The sequence below is a fragment of the Tiliqua scincoides genome, chromosome 2 (genome assembly GCF_035046505.1).
Source record: "Tiliqua scincoides isolate rTilSci1 chromosome 2, rTilSci1.hap2, whole genome shotgun sequence".
NCBI lineage: Eukaryota > Metazoa > Chordata > Lepidosauria > Squamata > Scincidae > Tiliqua > Tiliqua scincoides.
The window spans coordinates 268,400,254-268,420,389 of record NC_089822.1 but is presented as its reverse complement, the minus strand read 5'-3'; positions in this window follow the sequence as shown (position 1 = coordinate 268,420,389).

Below are 20,136 nucleotides of genomic sequence, written 5' to 3'. Positions count from 1 at the left end.
TGTCAATGGGCAATTTTCACAATGGAGAGAAGTGAAAAGCGGTGTGCCCCAACGATCTGTCCTGGGACCGGTGATTTTCAACCTGCTCATAAACGACCTGGAGACAGGGTTGAGCAGTGAGGTGGCTAAGTTTGCAGATGACACCTAACTTTTTCGAGTGGCGGACCAGAAGAGATTGTGAAGAGCTCCAGAAGGTTCTCTTCAAACTGGGCAGCAAATTGGCAGATGCACTTCAATGTAAGAAAGTGTAAAGTCATGCACATTGGGGCAAAGAATCAAAACTTCACATATAGGCTGATGGGTTCAGAGCTGTCTGTGACAGATCAGGAGAGAGATCATGGGGTGGTGGTGGACAGGTCGATGAAAGTGTCGACCCTAAGTGCGGTGGCAGTGAAGAAGGCCAATTCTATGCTTGGGATCATTAGAAAAGGTATTGAGAACAAAACAGCGAATATTGTAATGTGTGTTGGCAACCTTCAGTCTCGAAAGACTCTGGTATCGCGCTCTGAATGGTGGTTCTGGAACAGCGTCTAGTGTGGCTGAAAAGGCCAATTTAGCCGTTATACAAATCAATGGTTAGGCCACACCTGGAGTGTTGTGTATTTGAGTACATCTCAAAAAGGAAACAGTGGAGATGGAAAAACGTGTAGAAGAGCAACCAAAATGATTACTGGGCTTGGGCACCTTCCCTATGAGGAAAAGCTACAGTGTTTGGGCCTATTCATTCTAGAAAAGAGGCGCCTGGTGGGGGGGCATGATTGAGATACAAAATCATGCAGGGGATGGGACAGAGTAGATAGAGAGATGCTCTTTTCCCTCTCACATAACACCAGAACCAGGGAACGTCTGATCTGGTCCAGAGATAGGTGCCTTCTGTTGCAGTTCCAATGGCATGCTTCAGCAGAACAGTGAAGAAAATTCCAAACAAGGTTGGTGCAAGAACACAGCCCTGCTTCACACCGCTTCTCCATAGAGGAGGTCCTTTGGGATCAGGTCATCGTCCATTCTCACGACATGACTGAGCCAACGCAGGCGTCTCTGTTTCAGCAGTGCATACATGCTAGGGATTCCAGCTCGTTCCAGGACTGTGTTGTTTGGAACTTTGTCCTGCCAGGTGATGCCGAGGATGCATCGGAGGCAGCGCATGTGGAAAGCATTCAGTTTCCTCTCCTGTTGTGAGCGAAGAGTCCATGACTCGCTGCTGTACAGCAGTGTACGCAAGACACCAGCTCTGTATCTTCTTTGTAAGATAGACAAAGAAAATAAGACAGACAGACAGAAGACAGACAAAAGAACATATTTCTTTACTCGGGGTTCCCCTCCTCCCCCGAGTCCCCAGCTTACCCAGAGAGGAGGCTTCTGGACCAGAGCAGAGGCAGCAGCCTTCCCAGCCCTCTCAGGAACAAGCCTGGCAGCTCCAGGTGAGAGGAGGTGGGAGGGAAACAGAGAGAGAAAGGGGAGGAGTTGTGGTAAGCCCAGGGAAGGGCAGGCCCAGAGACAGGCCCTTTTTATACCATCCCTGTGAGGGAAGGGGAGGGGCCAAAGGGGAGGGGTCTGCCCTACATAAACCTGGAGGCCAGGGATGACAAGGCAGTTGGGAGTTGGAAGAGCAGGCAGGAGGATCTGCTGCTAGCAGCCCCTGCTCCTGACTAATGAATGCTGCCAACCCAAAGAAGGGGAACCGGGTGACGCAACCCCCCCTTCTTGCGGAACGGGTCTGAGGCCTCCACAAGGGGTCCCCCTCGGAAAGGCCGGGCGGGCCCTCCCCTCCCCCACAGGGAGGCCTCACATCTGGTGCCGTGACTCGGATCCCGCCGGAGACCAGCAGGGTACAGCCCCCCCACCCCGACCGCCAGAGATGTCAGACCCTTCTGACTTGGCCCAGTTCGGGATGTGGCTGACAGAGCACCAGAGTCAACTGGTGCAAGAGCTATACTGCCAGTCGCGGGCCGACCAAGCAGCGCTCCTGCAGAAAATCGAGGATGGGCTTGCGGCTGGGATGGCTGCCAGCGCTGCTGCGGCTGCCCCGGGTGGAACTCCGCAGCTCAAGGTTGCCCGCCTCTTGCCGGAGGATGATATAGAGACTTATTTGACCACATTTGAGAGGACAGCCACGTTGGCCCGCTGGCCACGCACGCAGTGGACTTACATCTTGGGCCCTCATCTATCAGGACTAGCAGCCACCATGTGGAGGACAATGCCTCCCAACGACCTAGCACACTATGTTAGGTTGAAGGATGCCCTGTTGGATTGTTACGGAATATCGGAGGACTTCTTCCGCCTCCGGATTCGTGCCATCCGATATACCCGGGGAAGCCGGCCCGGGCCGTCATAGCCGAGATGCGAGAAGCGGCCCTCAGGTGGATGAAGCCCACCACTGAAGAGGGCCGTACCATTGTGGACAAGCTGGTACTCGACCAAGTGTATCACGTGATGCCCTCAGAAGCCTGCCTTTGGGTCAGCCGACACCGACCCGCTGACCTAGGGACTGAGATGAAGCTCTTTGAGAACTTCCTAGATGCCGAGGCCGCCGAAGGACGTCAAGACCCTCGGAGTGAGACACACGGTGCTGCAGGGGTAGGGGCAACTCCCGCCCCCCTCCTGAGGGACGGGCCCGCCCTGGCCCGCGTGGCCGCTTCTATGGCTTGCCTCCAGGTGGACCCATGACCCCACGGGCGAGGACTGACCCTGAGAGGGCCATGGCCCCCCTCAGGAAGCCCCCTCAGGAAGCCCCCCTGCCTTCCCCGGTTCGGTCACCCAGGCCCAGACTTCAGGGACCGCCACCCCCACTGCCAAACATTGCCGAAGGACCGAAGGAGGAGACATGGCGTGGCCCCTGCTACACTTGCGGGCAGATGGGTCATTACAAGCGTGATTGTCCCTTCATGGAATGTGACCTTACGTTGATGGTGGCAGGTGAAGGGCGGGCCAGGCCAGTGCGCCCAGTGCCCCTAGTCATGAAGGTCAGCCTGGGACAAAGGGAATTGACGGCCTTCCTGGACTCGTGCAGTGCTGTTTCAATGATTCGGGCTCACCTCCTTCCAGCTGACCTCCCAGTCCTTCGCTGGACGAACGTGGCCTGCCTACACCGACATACCCAATGCCTGCTGGTGGTGAAGGTGACTCTACGCTACCAGGACCAGGCGCATGAGGTCAACTTGGTACGAGTGGAGGAGCTGCCCTACCCCATTCTTCTGGGCCGGGACGCGCTGACCTTTCACAGTCTGGTGCGGCATGCTGTAGAACAGGCTGAGGGAACAGTCCTGGCCTCAGAAGAGGAAGACCCAGGCGAAGGACCCTCGACTAGGGCACTCACACCAGAGGTACTGCCCGATGCCCCCGCGGAGGGACTGGCTGCCAACCCCCGGTTCCGGCAGGCACAAGAAGAAGATCCAACCCTAGCTAACCTCCGGGACAATACCGCCGTGAATGAAGGGCAGGTAATTGACCCCTGGCGGGCAGAGCGCTTTCCCTGAATTGAGAGGGAGGTGGGGCTCTGGTGGGGGGTGGTACCTTCCCGAGAAAAAGGCGGCTTTGACAAACAGCTGGTTGTCCCCCGTGAGTTTAGGCCACAGGTCTTACACTTTGCCCATGATGCTGACTGGGCTGGACACCCAGGGTCGCGGAAAACGGTGGGCTGGGCTTTGCACTATTTTTTCTGGCCCTCTTTGGTCCCTGACGCCCAGGCCCACTGCCGCGCATGCTCTACTTGCCAGAAGGAAAACGCACCACGACCACCCCGGGCCCCCTTGTGCCCTTTGCCGGTGGTTGGAACGCCATTTGAGCGCATTGCCATGGACTTTGTAGGGCCTCTGCCAAGGACTGCTAGGGGGCACCGTTATGCATTGGTCGTGATGGACTATGCAACCCGCTATCCTGAGGTAGTACCCGTGCGGGGGATGCAGGCCTCTGGGGTTGCAAAAGCCCTGATGCACCTGTTTGCCCAGGTGGGGCTCCCCAGTGTGATACTGACAGATAGAGGGAGACCCTTCACATCAGGGGTGCTAAAGGCATTGTGTCAAACCTTGGGCTTCAAACAAAAATTCACGGCCATCTATCACCCCCAAACCAATGGCCTAGTGGAACGTTTCAATCAGACCCTTAAGGCGATGATTCGGAAGTTGGCCCTTGACCAGCCCGCCTGGTGGGACTTGTATCTGGACGCGATCCTCTTCGCGGTCCGAGAGACCCCCCAAGCATCGACTGGCCTCGCTCCTTTTGACCTGCTATATGGACGTCGGCCCCGCGGCCTGCTGGCGATACTCCGAGACGGATGGGCTCCACCAGCAGCAGCGCCACCCCTACCCGTAGGGGAGTACATGACCCGACTCTGAGAGACCTTAGAAACGGCTCAGGTCGTGGCTCAACAGAACCTCCAATGCGCCCAGGACCAACAGAAGCGCTACTATGACCGCACTGCCCGGGTACGTACCTTCCAGAACAATGACCAGGTCTTGGTACACGGGTCCCTCTTCCCAAACCAGCCGGGAGGACGCTGGAGGGGACCGTTTCCCATCACCCGGGTCGTGGGGCCCTGTACTTATGAGGTCCGCTGCGGGCTGCGACCCTCTCAAAAGCGGTTCATACACGTGAACTAATTGAAGGCATGGCATGATCCCCTTCCTGACCCAGCGCCTGCGTTTGCAGAGCTGCTGGTAGACCCTGGGGAGGAGGGGTACGGATGGGATACTCGAGCCCCGGCCGCGCCGACTCTGCCCTCATTTGGGGCTACTTTGTCAGAACACCAAATGACTCAGCTGAAGGCTCTGTTAGATGACTTCCCTGAGGGGTTTTCCACGACCCCAGGCCGGACTCATGTCATACAGCATGAGATACCGACAGAGGTAGGGGCGGTGGTCCGGACTGCCTGGAGACCGCTTCCGCGGAAACGATGGGAGTTGGTGAATCAAGAAGTGGAGGATATGTTGCACCTTGGCGTGATTAACCATCGTACAGTGAATGGCGCAGCCCCATCGTGCTGGTACCCAAACCGGACGGCACTGTCCGTTTCTGCATTGATTTTCGTGAGGTGAATAAAAAGGCCAAATTTGATGCGTACCCCATGCCACGGGCAGATGTCCTATTGGACCAGGTAGGAGAAGCCCGGTACCTGTCCTCCCTGGACCTTACAAAAGGATATTGGCAAGTACCTCTCCGACACCAGGACCAGGAGAAGACTGCCTTCGCCACCCCCCAGGGGCTCTTTCATTTCACAGTCATGCCTTTCGGACTTCATGGGGCGGCAGCGACATTCCAACGTTTGGTTGACCGTGTGTTGAGGTCCTGCCAGGCGTTTTGTGTTGCATACATCGATGACATCCTGATCTTCAGCAAAACCTGGGAGGAGCACTTGGATCATCTCCACAAGGTCCTGGCAGCCCTACACGAAGCAGGGCTACGGGCTAACCCCAAGAAGAACCTGTTAGGAACAACAGCTCTCCGTTTCCTGGGACACGTAGTGGGACAAGGCCAGCTCGTGCCCGAACCCGAGAAGGTGGATGCCTTGAAGACCTACCCTCCACCCCAAACATGGAGGCAGCTGCGGCAATTTCTTGGACTCGCTGGATACTATAGCCGTTTCATTCCCCACTTTGCCTCCCGTGCCAGCCCCCTGACTGATCTGCTAAAGGGACCTGCGCGGAACCCGATCCCATGGACTGCTGGAGCCCACCGGGCCTTTGAGGACCTCCGAGAGGCCCTCCTTGGGGACCCAGTTCTACACAGCCCGGATTTTAGCCGGCCCTTTATCGTACAGGCCGACGCCTCATCGACGGGACTGGGCGCTGTCCTGACACAGGAGTATCCAGATGGAGAGCGACCTGTAGCATATCTCAGTCAAAAGCTGCAACCGGCAGAGAGGTGGTACGCCACCATAGAACGGGAAGCATTGGCCGTGAAGTGGGCCATTACTGCCTGGCGCTATTACCTGACTGGTAATCCTTTCATCCCTGTGACGGACCACGCGCCCCTCCAGTGGACGCGTGGTCCCCTCCACGCGCCCCTCCAGTCGGGGTTCCCCTCCTCCCCTGAGTCCCCAGCTTACCCAGGGAGGAGGCTTCTGGACCACAGCAGAAGCAGCAGCCTTCCCAGCCCTCTCAGGAATAAGCCTGGCAGCTCCAGGTGAGAGGAGGTGGGAGGGAAACAGAGAGAGAAAGGGGAGGAGTTGTGGTAAGCCCAGGGAAGGGCAGGCCCAGAGACAGGCCCTTTTTATACCATCCCTGTGAGGGAAGGGGAGGGGCCAAAGGGGAGGGGTCTGCCCTACATAAACCTGGAGGCCAGGGATGACAAGGCAGTTGGGAGTTGGAAGAGCAGGCAGGAGGATCTGCTGCTAGCAGCCCCTGCTCCTGACTAATGAATGCTGCCAACCCAAAGAAGGGGAACTGGGTGACGCAACCCCCCCTTCTTGCGGAACGAGTCTGAGGCCTCCACATGGGGTCCCCCTCGGAAAGGCCGGGCGGGCCCTCCCTCCCCCACAAGGAGGCCTCACACTCAGCATGTGGTTGGTCTGTGGAACTCCTTGCCACAGGATGTGGTGATGGCGTCTAGCCTGGATGCCTTGAAAAGGGGATTGGACAAGTTTCTGGAGGAAAAATCCATTACGGGGTACAAGCCATGATGTGTATGCGCAACCTCCTGATTTTAGAAATGGGTTATGTCAGAATGCCAGATGCAAGGGAGGGCACCAGTATGAGGTCTCTTGTTATCTGGTGTGCTCCCTGGGGCATTTGGTGGGCCGCTTTGAGATACATGGGCCTATGGCCTGATCCAGTGGGGCTGTTCTTATGTTCTTATGTGGTAACTGCTTTACCGATGTGTTTGTTTAGCTTGGTATCCAGAGCAAGAGTGTCGGAGATCGTTTAGCCAAGGTACACAAAGTCATGGACAACCTCCAGCTCATGCAGAGAGATTGCAATGCAGGGAGGTGAGTCCACCTCCTGAACCATTGATAGAGGCTAGTGAAAGTCACAAGTCATGTATGTATGTATGTGTATGTATGTAGCCATTATGCGGAACCAAAATATTCCATGTCCACATGCTTAGCAGTTTAATAGGAGAATGAAAGCTTGGGTCAATTTCGTTGCTCTGTCTCTGTTGCAGGCTGACAGTTTTGCTGGGGAAACCCATGGCCCCAGCCTGCATACAGAGAAGTTCCTTTGATTCTTTTCGAACCCATAGCAAGAAAAGGCTTTTAAATAATATTCATTTAGGCTTCTTTTAGAATCAAAATACACCAAAGCTTCATGTTAAATTAGTTAGGTTTATATGATTGAAAATGAATATTAAGATCAAATCAAATGATGCTTGGACTTACAAAAGTCCATTTTCACTTCTCAGTGAGAAGAGGGTCTGCTTCAAGCAGGCAATAAATCAATGTTTCTTAACAAGCTGTTGATGGAGAGATTTTACTGATTCTTTTGTCTGACGCAATGTCAAACAGCCATAGACCTTGTCTTTATCATTTGGAGGTTTTATTAATAGAGTTACAAGCAAATTCAGTTCAATTTGGATACAGATGTGCACTCCTTCCTCCTCATCCTGCCTCTCTCATTACCACACCCAGAACATTACTTTAAATACCTGAGTCGAACAAGACAACCATGTGACTCCATGTGACAACTATGTGACACACTTCCACCTCCTTATTTGGGCATATCTTGACACTACATGGTTCTAGCTTTAACTAGGTCATTTTGCTCTGAGATTTTGCTCTGAGATCGAATGTTCTTGGCTCACAACTCTGGTTACACAAGTTCTTGGAATTTCACATGTTCTGTCAATAATGATCTCTTTAGGTCACTTTGATATAACATGATCTCTTATCTTTTTACGGGAAACACCAATGTTTTCCTTGGCTCTTAATATCAGTTGTTTTTCTTAACAAGAGAAGCTAGGTTAACCCTTTAAAATCTCTATCACTGTCAAACTAGATAAAAGTTGTAAGCTTCAAAGAAGCTGTCAGTTTAATTAGGATGATATATGGAGCTAGGCTGAAGAGATTAAGTTTCATTTAGAAATACAAGCTTTAATATTAGAACAACAGAATAGAGAATTAAAAGGGATTTTTGTATTCAAGCTTTCATAGACCAGAGAGAAAAAGCTTTTAGAACTTCATTCAAGCTTTCCAAAATATGCACTGGGGAGAGCTGTTTAAGGCTAATTGCACCAAAGCAACATATCACAGAAGTGCCAAATATAATATGCCTGCATGGCAATAGCTTTTAATGCTTTAATAATTATAAAGATTATTCTTTAAAGTGTAATGGATGCTAGTATGGTAGTTTAAAGTGAATTTTTATTAGTTTGATTATAGAATAGAAATACATAGAAAGGTGGGAATCTACTTAAAGCCACAGGTTTGAAGATGTAATTCCAATGCAACCTTGGAGAGGCAGAAAGTTAATTAACAAAAGACTGGAAAATGAAGTCATTCCTCAGATAAAGCCCTTGTCTTAGGTAAAAGGCTTATAATTGGAATTAAAGATTTACAACGTAGAGGGAGATTAGATACAACATACAGAAGAATCAGGGAGTGCCAGGAAGCAAGATGTGCTTGGAACAATTAAATGAAATTAATCTCTCTTGGCACCAAGAGGCAATAAAACTAAAAGAAAACACACCATTAAATCATATTTAATAAGAAAGCTTGAGCAACTGTTATCTGTTGGCAGATGGATTATTTACTGCAGACACCTGCAGCAGTTAATTGGAAGTTCATACACTGGTCAGAGACACTTTTAATGAGGAGAAATACAGACACTTGCAAATCAACTGGACAGCTAACTAAAAATTGAGTTTTCCAAGATAAAAGACACCTGCACAGGAACATAGATTTGTCTATGAGAGAACCTTTGTCTGAACTCTAAAGTTAACAGAAAGAGCTGAATTTAGTTAAAATGAATGAGAAAAGAGTTCTAAAAGAAAACCTTTTACAGAGTTAGTTTTGTATATATTTACACATAGAATAGAAGATACCACTATGCAACAACGTCACATATAGAGAATTAAAAACCAAGAGGCTTAGTTCAAACAGAGCTTAGCCCACAGTGATTAACAGCCAGACACAAAGAATGTTGAAGAGATAAGTCAAGGTCGGGCCAATGAAGGAATAGGCAGAGATAGACAAAGACATATCAAAGGCCAGTAATAATTGGGTAAACAGTGCCATCTAGTGGTTGTTGGAATCCATAGGATATATATGTCTCAATGTAAATGTTGTCCTTATAAGGAAGTTGTAATTTGAGACTGACCAATCAAATGCCTGTAAGAATGCAACCAATCCTGAGAAAGTTTCCATTTCTGATGTCATGAACCCCTAGCCAATAACAGTGAGATTTTTCAGACAAAGGAGCCAAAATACTATTTAAACAGAGACACACATTGGAACATTGCTTTTTCCTCTGAGACACTAGGAGTTCCCACATAGCTCCCAATGCTCTCATTTTGACAGAAGAACAGGAGAAGCCCGTTGCTGGCAACGAAAATAAAGAAGCTTGCAGATGACCACCACTCTTGTGTACTGAGTTTGCTTTTGAACCTTGCTGTAACCTTGCAACATTATGACCTGTGTTTTCTTCAGGCTGATTGTGAGTCCAAAGTCTTGGCAGGCCTTACTAAAACAGTTCATGAGCTGCTACAGATCTTTGGCAGAGTGGGTAGTGACAGCTGCATTGTGGGCAAAGAGGAAGTCACGCAGACATTTCAGCTGGACTTTGGAAATTGCTCTCAGTCTGGAGAGGTAGAAGAGCTATCCGTCTGATCTGGTCTGGAGATAGATGCCTTCTCTTGCAGTTCCAAAGGCCTGCTTCAGCAGGACAGTGAAGAAAATCCCAAACAAGGTTGGTGCAAGAACACAGCCCTGCTTCACTCCGCTTCGGATGTCAAAAGGGTCTGATGTGGAGCCATCGAAGACAACAGTGCCCTACATGTCCTTGTAGAAAGATCTGATGATGCTGAGGAGCCTGGGTGGACATCCGATCTTGGGGAGAATCTTGAAGAGGCCGTCTCTGCCGACCAGGTCGAAAGCCTTTATGAGATCTATGAAGGCTATAAAGAGTGGCTGTCGTTGTTCCCTGCATTTCTCCTGCAGTTGTCTAAGGGAGAATACCATATCAGTGGTGGACCTGTTGGCTCGGAATCCACACTGCGACTCTGGATAGATGCTCTCTGCAAGAACCTGGAGCCTCTTTAGTGCAACTCGGGCAAACAGCTTTCCTACAACGCTAAGGAGAGAGATGCCACGGTAGTTGTTGCAGTCACCCCTGTCGCCCTTCTTCTTGTACAGCGTGACGATGTTTGCATCCCTCATGCCTTGAGGTACTCCACCTTCTCTCCAGCAGAGACAGAAGATTTCATGCAGCTCAGTGACGATGATCTCTTTGCAGCATTTTAGAACTTCAGCAGGGATGCTGTCTTTTCCAGGTGCCTTGCCAAAGGCAAGGGAGTCCAGGGCCACGTGAAGTTCTTCTAGGGTTGGTTCACTGTCAAGCTCTTCCAGCACAGGCAGGCACTCAATGTTGTTCAGTGCTTCTTCGGTGACTACATTTTCTCTGGAATATAGCTCAGAGTAGTGCTGCACCCAGCGTTCCATCTGCTGCGTCCGATCCTGGATGACCTCGCCTGTGGCAGACTTCAGAGGGGCAATTTTCCTCTGTGTTGGACCAAGGGCCTGCTTGATACTTTCATACATCCCCTTGATGTTGCCCGTGTCAGCTGCTATCTGTATCTCGGAACAGAGCTGGAGCCAGTAGTCGTTAGCACATCTCCTGGCAGTCTGTTGGACTTTGCTGCGAGCAGCTCGGAGGACCTGCAGGTTGCACTCACTGGGACAGGCCTTGTATGCTGCTTGAGCTCTCCTCTTTTCCTCAATGACTGGTGTCAACTCCTCAGAGTGGGCTTCAAACCAGTCTGCCGTCTTGTTGGTCTTCTTGCCGAATATGGACAAGGCGGTGTTGTAAACGGTATTCTTGAAATGTTCCCATCTGTTGGATGCGTTTGCGTCGGCCGGGCCTGGAAGAGATTCCTCAAGCGCTTGTGCAAATTCCTCCACTTTTCTCTGATCCCGGGTCTTGCTGGTATCAATGCGAGGTCTTCCTTCCTTTTTCGTGTGGTACAATCGCTTTGTTTGCAGTTTCACTCTGCTGCACACCAGGGAGTGGTCAGTGTCACAGGCAGCACCATGATAACTGCGTGTGATCTTGATGCTGGGAAGGCTGGAGGGTCTGGTGAGAATCAGGTCGAGCTGGTGCCAGTGCTTTGATCTTGGATGTCTCCAAGAGACTCTATGTTGGGGCTTCGTGTTGAAGAACGTGTTGCTGACACAGAGCCCGTGATGACAGCAAAACTCTAGCAGGCGTTGGCCATTTTCGTTCATCCTCCCAGTGCCGAACTGACCTAAGCAAGTGGGCCATGAACTGTTATCAGCACCAACTCTAGCATTGAAATCGCCGAGGATGAACAATGGCTCTTTTACAGGGATTTTCTTGACAGTGGTGGCCAGGTCATCATAGAATTTGTCTTTGGCTTCTGCTGGAGACGACAGAGTCGGTGCATAAGCACTGATGAGAGTGACAGGTCCTGCTGATGACTGGAGCTGCAGGGACAAAATTCTTTCACTTCCCACAGTAGGTGGGATGATGGATTTCAGCATGGTATTTCTGACCGCAAAGCCAACGCCATGTTCCCTGGTTTCGTTTGGTGGTTTTCCCTGCCAGAAAAATGAGAAATTTCTCTCCTTGACAGATCCGGAATCTGGCAGCCTAGTCTCTTGAAGGGCGACGATGTCCATCTGCAGTCTGCTCAGCTCCATGTCGATGACAGCTGTTTTGCGTGCATCGTCTATTTCTTGCAGGTCATCAGAGAAGCCAGGTGTCATTGTCCTAATGTTCCAGGTGCCCAGCTTTAGGGCAGTAGTTTTCTGTTTTCTGTTGCATGGTGCAGAGTTGTCGATCCGCTTGTCGGTTTTCACCCTAAACCCCACACACCCCATGATGTTAACGGACCGTGGCAAGGCAACACCTTACTGGCTGGGGACTGCCCAGCTTAAGATGGGTGGTAGCTGCCCAATGAGATGCAATGATCTCTCCCACCGTCGGAAGCAGCCCCTGGCGTCATGCTCTACGCCAATCGAGCAAAGACTTATAACCGGTAAACTGCTGCTTCCCGTGTTGTGCCGACGCCGTATGGCGAAGTTGGAGTGTCCTCTCCAGTGCGCGAAGCCTGGGAAAAGAAGGTATGGAGGATATGCTGTTACCCATGCAGCAAATCCCCCCTCTCCACCTCGCTGGAATGGTCCAATGGAAAGGCAGAAGCCAATACGGTTGGTTCCAGCGGCGTCGCAGGAGTTGCCAGAACGTGACTGTGTTCAGCCATGAACTGCCTCAGGGACTCCGGCTCCTGATTTTGCCTCGAGGTTGACTCCTGAAGCCTTTTCCACAACTGGATGTAGCCACAAGGCAGTGGAGGTTTGAGGTCAGAGTTTCCTTCTCTTAGATGAGCTGCCTTCCTAGGCTGACGAGTCCCATCTACCCGGTAGATGGGACTTACAACATAAAATCACAATGAAAACCATAAACATTAAAAACCTACTTAAAACACGGCAGTATTACAAATATCACATTAAAAAGACAAAGAATAAAACCTCCTGATCTTGGCCTTGGTCTAGCCTAGCACAAAAATTGCCCTATCAGTCCACGTCATCCCCAGAAAGGATTCCTTCCCCAAATGTGGCCCACCAAATGCCCCAGGGAGCACACCAGATAACCTCAACCTGGTGCCCTCCAGATTCTACGAGAAAGTATAAATCTGCTAGACTCATGAATCTGGAGTTGAGAAGAGGTGTTGGAGTTGATGTAACTCCGTCTGCTGTCCAGAGGGGGCAGGATGCTGTCTAGAAGGGGTGAAGCTATGGCCCAGTGAATCTACTGTTTTTTACCTCTTCTCTCTGTGATCCTTGTGGGGGTTTGGCCCTAACCCTTTATCTTTCCTTCTCCTCTGAGCACTTCCTTCTCTCTTGTCCTCTAACCACTGACCTGTTAAGATGGCACAAAGCAGGACTCTGATGCCCACGCCATCTTGAGCACATGGCATGCAGGGTGAGGAAGCTCTAGTGCCTTGCTATCTAAGTAATAGCTGAACCTCTGATACTAATCAGATGCTGTAAATATGCTGTAAAAACACTCAGTGGAACTGTAAGTGAACAACTTCTTTTTTGTAACTTTAACAAGCCATTGTTAAAGTTGCCTCTTTGCCTTTTTCCATTGAATAGCAGTCAGCCGGGTGAGGGAGATTCTCTGGGGTGATACCCAAAAAGGGGGGTTCACTGCTTAAGCTCCTCTGCTTCCCCCCAAAGAGGAAACTACTTTTAATTTCCTCCAACAAAAGCTTGGAAGCAGGGCAGAGGGTTTCCCTGATAGAGTGCTGTGCCTCTTTGGGAAATGAGTCCCTACCTAAACTTTGAGCCTGGGGAAAGGCAGCATATAAATCTCAAGCGCTCGTGCAAATTCCTCCACTTTTCTCTGATCCCGGGTCTTGCTGGTATCAATGCGAGGTCTTCCTTCGTTTTTCATGTGGTACAATCGCTTTGTTTGCAGTTTCACTCTGCTGCACACCAGGGAGTGGTCAGTGTCACAGGCAGCACCCTGATAGCTGCCTGTGATCTTGATGCTGGGAAGGCTGGAGCGTCTGGTGAGAATCAGGTCGAGCTGGTGCCAGTGCTTTGATCTTGGGTGTCACCAAGAGACTCTATGTTGGGGCTTCGTGTTGAAGAACGTGTTGCTGACACAGAGACTGTGATGACAGTAAAACTCTAGCAGGCGTTGGCCGTTTTCGTTCATCTTCCCAGTGCCGAACTGACCTAAGCAAGTGGGCCACGAACTGTTATCAGCACCAATTCTAGCATTGAAATCGTCGAGGATGAACAATGGCTCTTTTACGGGGATCTTCTTGATAGTGGTGGCCAGGTCATCATAGAATTTGTCTTTGGCTTCTGCTGGAGACGACAGAGTCGGTGCATAAGCACTGATGAGAGTGACAGGTCCTGCTGATGACTGGAGCTGCAGGGACAAAATTCTTTCACTTCCCACAGTACGTGGGATGATGGATTTCAGCAGGGGTATTTCTGACCGCAAAGTCCAGAGAAAATGTAGTCACCGAAGAAGCACTGAACAACATTGAGTGCCTGCCTGTGCTGGAAGAGCTTGACAGTGAACCAACCCTAGAAGAACTTCACGTGGCCCTGGACTCCCTTGCCTTTGGCAAGGCACCTGGAAAACACAGCATCCCTGCTGAAGTGCTAAAATGCTGCAAAGAGATCATTGTCACTGAGCTGCATGAAATCTTCTGTCTCTGCTGGAGAGAAGGTGGAGTACCTCAAGCATGAGGGATGCAAACATCGTCACGCTGTACAAGAAGAAGGGCGACAGGGGTGACTGCAACAACTACCGTGGCATCTCTCTCCTTAGCGTTGTAGGAAAGCTGTTTGCCTGAGTTGCACTGAAGAGGCTCCAGGTACTTGCAGAGAGCGTCTATCCAGAATCGCAGTGTGGATTCCGAGCCAACAGGTCCACCACTGATATGGTATTCTTCCTTAGGTGTCAACAGAACACTGATATCAGTATTTCACCCCATGTAACCCCCTGGAACGGACCTACATACCAGACTTGAATGCTCTGTGTTTGTGACTGACAATACTCTCTCACTGTATGTAGCCGTGTTCTGGGATTCTATATTTGCTATCCAGTTGTTTTTCTGTTCATGAGTGGACAGAGTGGATAGGGAGACACTCTTTACACGTCTCACATAACACCAGAACCAGGGGACATCCACTAAAATTGAGTGTTGGAGAGTTGGAACAGACAAAAGAAAATTTACTCAGCGTGTGGGTTGGTCTGTGGAACTCTTTGCCACAGCATGTGGTGATGGCGACTGGCCTGGACGCCTTTTAAAGGCGGATTGGACAAGTTTCTGGAGGAAAAATCCATTATGGGGTACAAGCCATGCTGTGTATGCGCAACCTCCTGATTTTAGAAATGGGTTATGTCATGAATGCCAGATGCAAGGGAGGGGCAGCAGGATGCAGGTGTGCTCCTTGGGGCATTTGGTGGGCCGCCTGTGAGATACAGGAAGCTGGACTAGATGGGGCATATGGCCTGATCCAGTGGGGCTGTTCTTATGTTCTTAACTACAATTCCCAGGAAGCCTTGCAGGTCTCTTGTTATCAGGTGTGCTCCCTGGGGCATTTGGTGGGCCCGCTGTGAGATACAGGGAAACTGGACTAGATGGGCCTATGGCCTGATCCAGTGGGGCTGTTCTTATGTACTTATGGATGTCTTTAAGAGAGGATTGGACAAATTTCTGGAGGAGAAGTTCATTACAGGTTACAAGTCATAGTAGGTAAGTGCAAGCTCTTGGTTTTAGAGGCAGGCTGCCTCTGATTGCTAGATGCAGGGGAGGGCACCAGGATTCCGGTTGTGTCTGTTGTCTTGTGTGCTCCCTTGGGCGTGGCCACTTGGGTGGGCCACTGTGATCAGATCAGTTCAGATCAGATCAGGAGAGAGATCTTGGGGTTCTTGTGGACAGCTCAATGAAAGTGTCGACCCAAAGTGCCGCAGCAGTGAAGAAGGCCACTTCTATGCTTGGGATCATTAGAAAACAATGATCCCAATGATTTGTATTGAGAACAAAACAGCTAATATTATACTCAGTAGTTGGCAACCTTCAGTCTCGAAAGACTATGGTATCGCGCTCTGAAAGGTGGTTCTGGAACAGCGTCTATTGTGGCTGAAAAGGCCGATTCGGGAGTGACAATCCCTTCCACACTGGGAGCAAGTGCAGTCTGTCCCTGGCCTGTCTCCCTGGCCAAAAATCATGCAGGGGATGGACAGAGTGGATAGAGAGATGCTCTTTACACTCTCACATAACACCAGAACCAGGGGACATCCACTAAAATTGAGTGTTGGGAGAGTTAGAACAGACAAAAGAAGATATTTCTTTACTCAGTGTGTGGTTGGTCTGTGGAATTCCTTGCCACAGGATGTGGTGATGGAATCTGGCCTGGACGCCTTTAAAAGGGGATTGGACAAGTTTCTGGAGGAAAAATCCATTACGGCTTACAAGACATTATGTGCATGTGCAACCTCCTGATTTTGGAAATGGGCTACGTCAGAAGCAAGGGAGGGCACCAGGATGAGTTATCTTGTTGTCTGGCGTGCTCCCTGGGGCATTTGGTGGGCCTCTGTGAGATACAGGAAGCTGGACTAGAGGGGCCTCTGGCCTGATTCAGTGGGGCTGTTCTTATGTTCTTATGTAAGATTCTCCCCAAGATCGGATATCCACCCAGGCTCCTCAGCATCATCTGGACTTTCCACGAGGACATGAAGGGCACTGTAGTCTTTGATGGCTCCACATCAGACCCCTTTGACATCCGAAGCGAAGCAGGGCTGTGTTCTTGCGCCAACCTTGTTTGGGATTTTCTTTGCTGTCCTGCTGAAGCAGGCCTTTGCAACTGCAACAGAAGGCATCTATCTCCGGACCAGATCAGACGGAAAGCTCTTCAACCTCTCCAGACTGAGAGCAAAGTCCAAAGTCCAGCTGAAATGTCTGCGTGAGTTCCTCTTTGCCTGCAGCTGTCACTACCCACTCTGCCAAAGATCTCCAGCAGCTCATGAACTATTTTAGCAAGGCCTGCCAAGACTTTGGACTGACAATCAGCCTTAAGAAAACACAGGTCATGGTTCAGGATGTGGACTAACCTCCCTGAATTGCAATCTCTGCACATGAGATTTCAGACTCATGGACAGAAGCTTTAATTACGTTAATACATAAACAAGGAACAGAAAAGAAAGAAATTAGAAATTATAGGCCAATTTCTCTTTTGAATACAGACTACAAGGTTTTTGCATCAATATTGGCTGGAAGATTAAAGAGAGTTCTGCTGCAAATAATACACCAAGATCAAACGGGCTTCTTGCCAAAACGACACTTAAAAGGTAATGTGAGAGTTATTATTAATATAATAGAATATTATGAGGCACACTCAGAGAAAAAATGAGGATTAATTTTTGTAGATGCGCATAAAGCATTTGATAGAGTAAATTGGAACTTTATGATTCAACAAATGTACCAGATGAACTTTGGGCCAAAGTTTATAAGGGTTATAGAGAAGATATATACCAAACAAACTGCAAGAATAAAGATAAATGGTGACATAACAAGAATGATAGAAATCCAGCAGGGAACAAGACAAGGATGCCCTCTATCTCCATTACTGTTTATTATAACTCTGGAAATATTAAATAATATAGTAAGAAGAGATGAAAGAATTGTGGGAGTGAAGGTCCAAAATGAAGAATTTAAAATTCAAGCTTATGCAGACGATCTTACTTTTATCTTGGAGAATCCAACCCAGTCTTTAAAATATTTGATAGAGAATCTGACAGAATACGGTAAAATGGCAGGATTGAAGATAAATTATGATAAAACGAAAATATTAGTGAAAAATATGAGAAAACAAGAGAAACAGCAACTACAGGAATTTGGTATTAATATCACAAAGAAAGTTAAATATTTGGGAATTACTGTATCAGATAAATGTAGTGAGTTGATGGAAAATAATTATCTAAAGTTAATGATGGAGATTAAGAAAGACATAAAAAGATGGAATGGATTAAATTTATCATTGTTGGGTAGAATAGCAACAGTTAAGTCAAATGTGCTGCCAAGAATATTATTCTTATTTCAGACAATCCCAATTTTATTAAAAAAGGTGTTCTTTCAAGATTTGAATAAAATGATGGCTAATTTCATTTGGCAAGGGAAAAAAGCTAGAATAAAGATGAAATTATTACAAGATGTGAAAGAACGAGCTGGTTTCGGAATGCCAATTTGGGAAATTTATTACTATGCAGCGGCATTAAATTGGATAAAGGATTGGGCAGAAGCTGAAAAATCTAGAGAGTTAAAATTAGAACTACACGATTTGCAGGTTGGTCCACATGCCTTTTTGATTTATGATAAAGCCAAATATCATAGTTACTTTAAACAACATCTGATAAGAAGAGCATTGTTGTTGGTCTGGGAACAAATTAGATATAAAGTTTACGAGAAGATTCCAAGATGGGTGAAACCGTTAGAAATTGATACTAGGCCAATGTGGTTGCGAGGTTCACAGAATAGGAGATATGATGAACTATTAGATGAGAAAGCAGTTATGTACTCAAAAGAGGTATTGTGGGAGAAAGGGATTGAACTGGATTGCTTGACGGAGTTACAGATTAAAACAAGATGGTTGAAAGATTAAAAAGAAGGAATCTACCCAGAGGAGACGGAATTTGATAAAATATTTTTATCAAATGAGCAAAATTATATCAGAAGGATGTATCAATATCTGTTGAGTATGGAAATGGTAGACGAATCGGTAAAAGAGGTAATGATTATATGGGCAAAAAATATTGGACATAATATAACAATGAATAATTGGGACCAGCTTTGGAAGAGAAATATGAAGATAATTAAGGCAGTAACAATGAAAGAAAACATATACAAAATGTTTTATAGATGGTACCTGTCTCCAGATAGATTAGCAAAAATGTATCCCGGCACATGCGATAAGTGTTGGAAATGCAAAGAGGTGAAAGGTTTTTTTTATCATATGTGGTGGCTTTGCCCTAAGGCCAAAAAATTTTGGCAAAAAATATATAGAACTATTCAAATTATTTTTAATTGTGAAATACATTTCCAACCAGAACTGTTTCTCTTGAGTATTTTTCCTGAAAGTTATAACAATGATCTTAGACATATTTTGTTGTATGCAATTATTGCAGCGAGATTGGTGTATGCTAGATTGTGGAAGAACCCTGATACTCCCACTGTAGAGATGTGGATTGAGAAATTATATGAGATGGTCGAAATAGATGTATTGACGGAAAGATTGGGAGATGGCGAAATAGAGAGAATACAGAAATTGTGGAAATCATTGTATGAGTGGTTAGATAAACAATAAGTTATTCAAGGATGATAGGTAGGGAAACATAAGAGTATCGGCTACAGTTCTGCGATTTCCTGGTGTTTTTTCCCTTGTGTATTACCCTGTACATATATGTTTGTGATTTTTCCTGTACCCATGTCTTAAAATAAGAAAAAAAAAAAAAAAGACACTCTTTCTCTCAATATTGAGCTAAACAAACACATCGGTAAATCAGCTACCACGTTTTCCAGACTCACAAAGAGAGTCTGGTGCAACAAGAAGCTGACGGAACATACCAAAATCCAGGTCTACAGAGCTTGCGTCCTGAGTACACTTCTGTACTGCAGCGAGTCATGGACTCTTCGCTCACAACAGGAGAAGAAACTGAACGCTTTCCACATGCGCTGCCTCCGATGCATCCTCGGCATCACCTGGCAGGACAAAGTTCCAAACAACACAGTCCTGGAGCGAGCTGGAATCCCCAGCATGTCTGCACTGCTTAAACAGAGACGCCTGCTTTGGCTTGGTCATTTTGTGAGAATGGGCGATGGTCGGATCCCAGAGGACCTCCTCTATGGAGAACTTGTGCAGGGAAAGCGCCCTACAGGTAGACCACAGCTGCGATACAAGGACATCTGCAAGAGAGATCTGAAGGCCTTAGGAATGGACCTCAACAGGTGGGAAACCTTGACTTCTGAGCGGCCCGCTTGGTCACCACCACATTGCAGGTTGTACAGAGAATAGCAATGATTTTCATTGTCTTCTGAATTGTCTTTTCATTGTCATTGTCTTTTCCCTCTCAAATAACACCAGAACCAGGGGAAATCCACGAGTGTTGGGAGAGTTAGGACACACAGAAGAAAATAATTCTTTACCCAGCGTGTAATTAGTCTGTGGAACTGCATGCCACAGGAAGTAGTGATGGCATCTTGCCTGGATGCCTTTAAGAGGGGATTGGACAAATTTCTGGTGGAAAAGTTCATTAAGGAGTACAAGTCATAGTAGGTCTGTGCAAGCTCTTGGTTTTGGAGGCAGGCTGCCTCTGTTTGCCAGACGCAGGGGAGGGCACCAGGATGCAGGTTGTGCCTGTTGTCTTGTGTGCTCCCTGGGCATTTGATGGGCCACTGTGAGATGCAGGAATCAGGACTAGATGGGCCTTTGGCCTGATCCAGCAG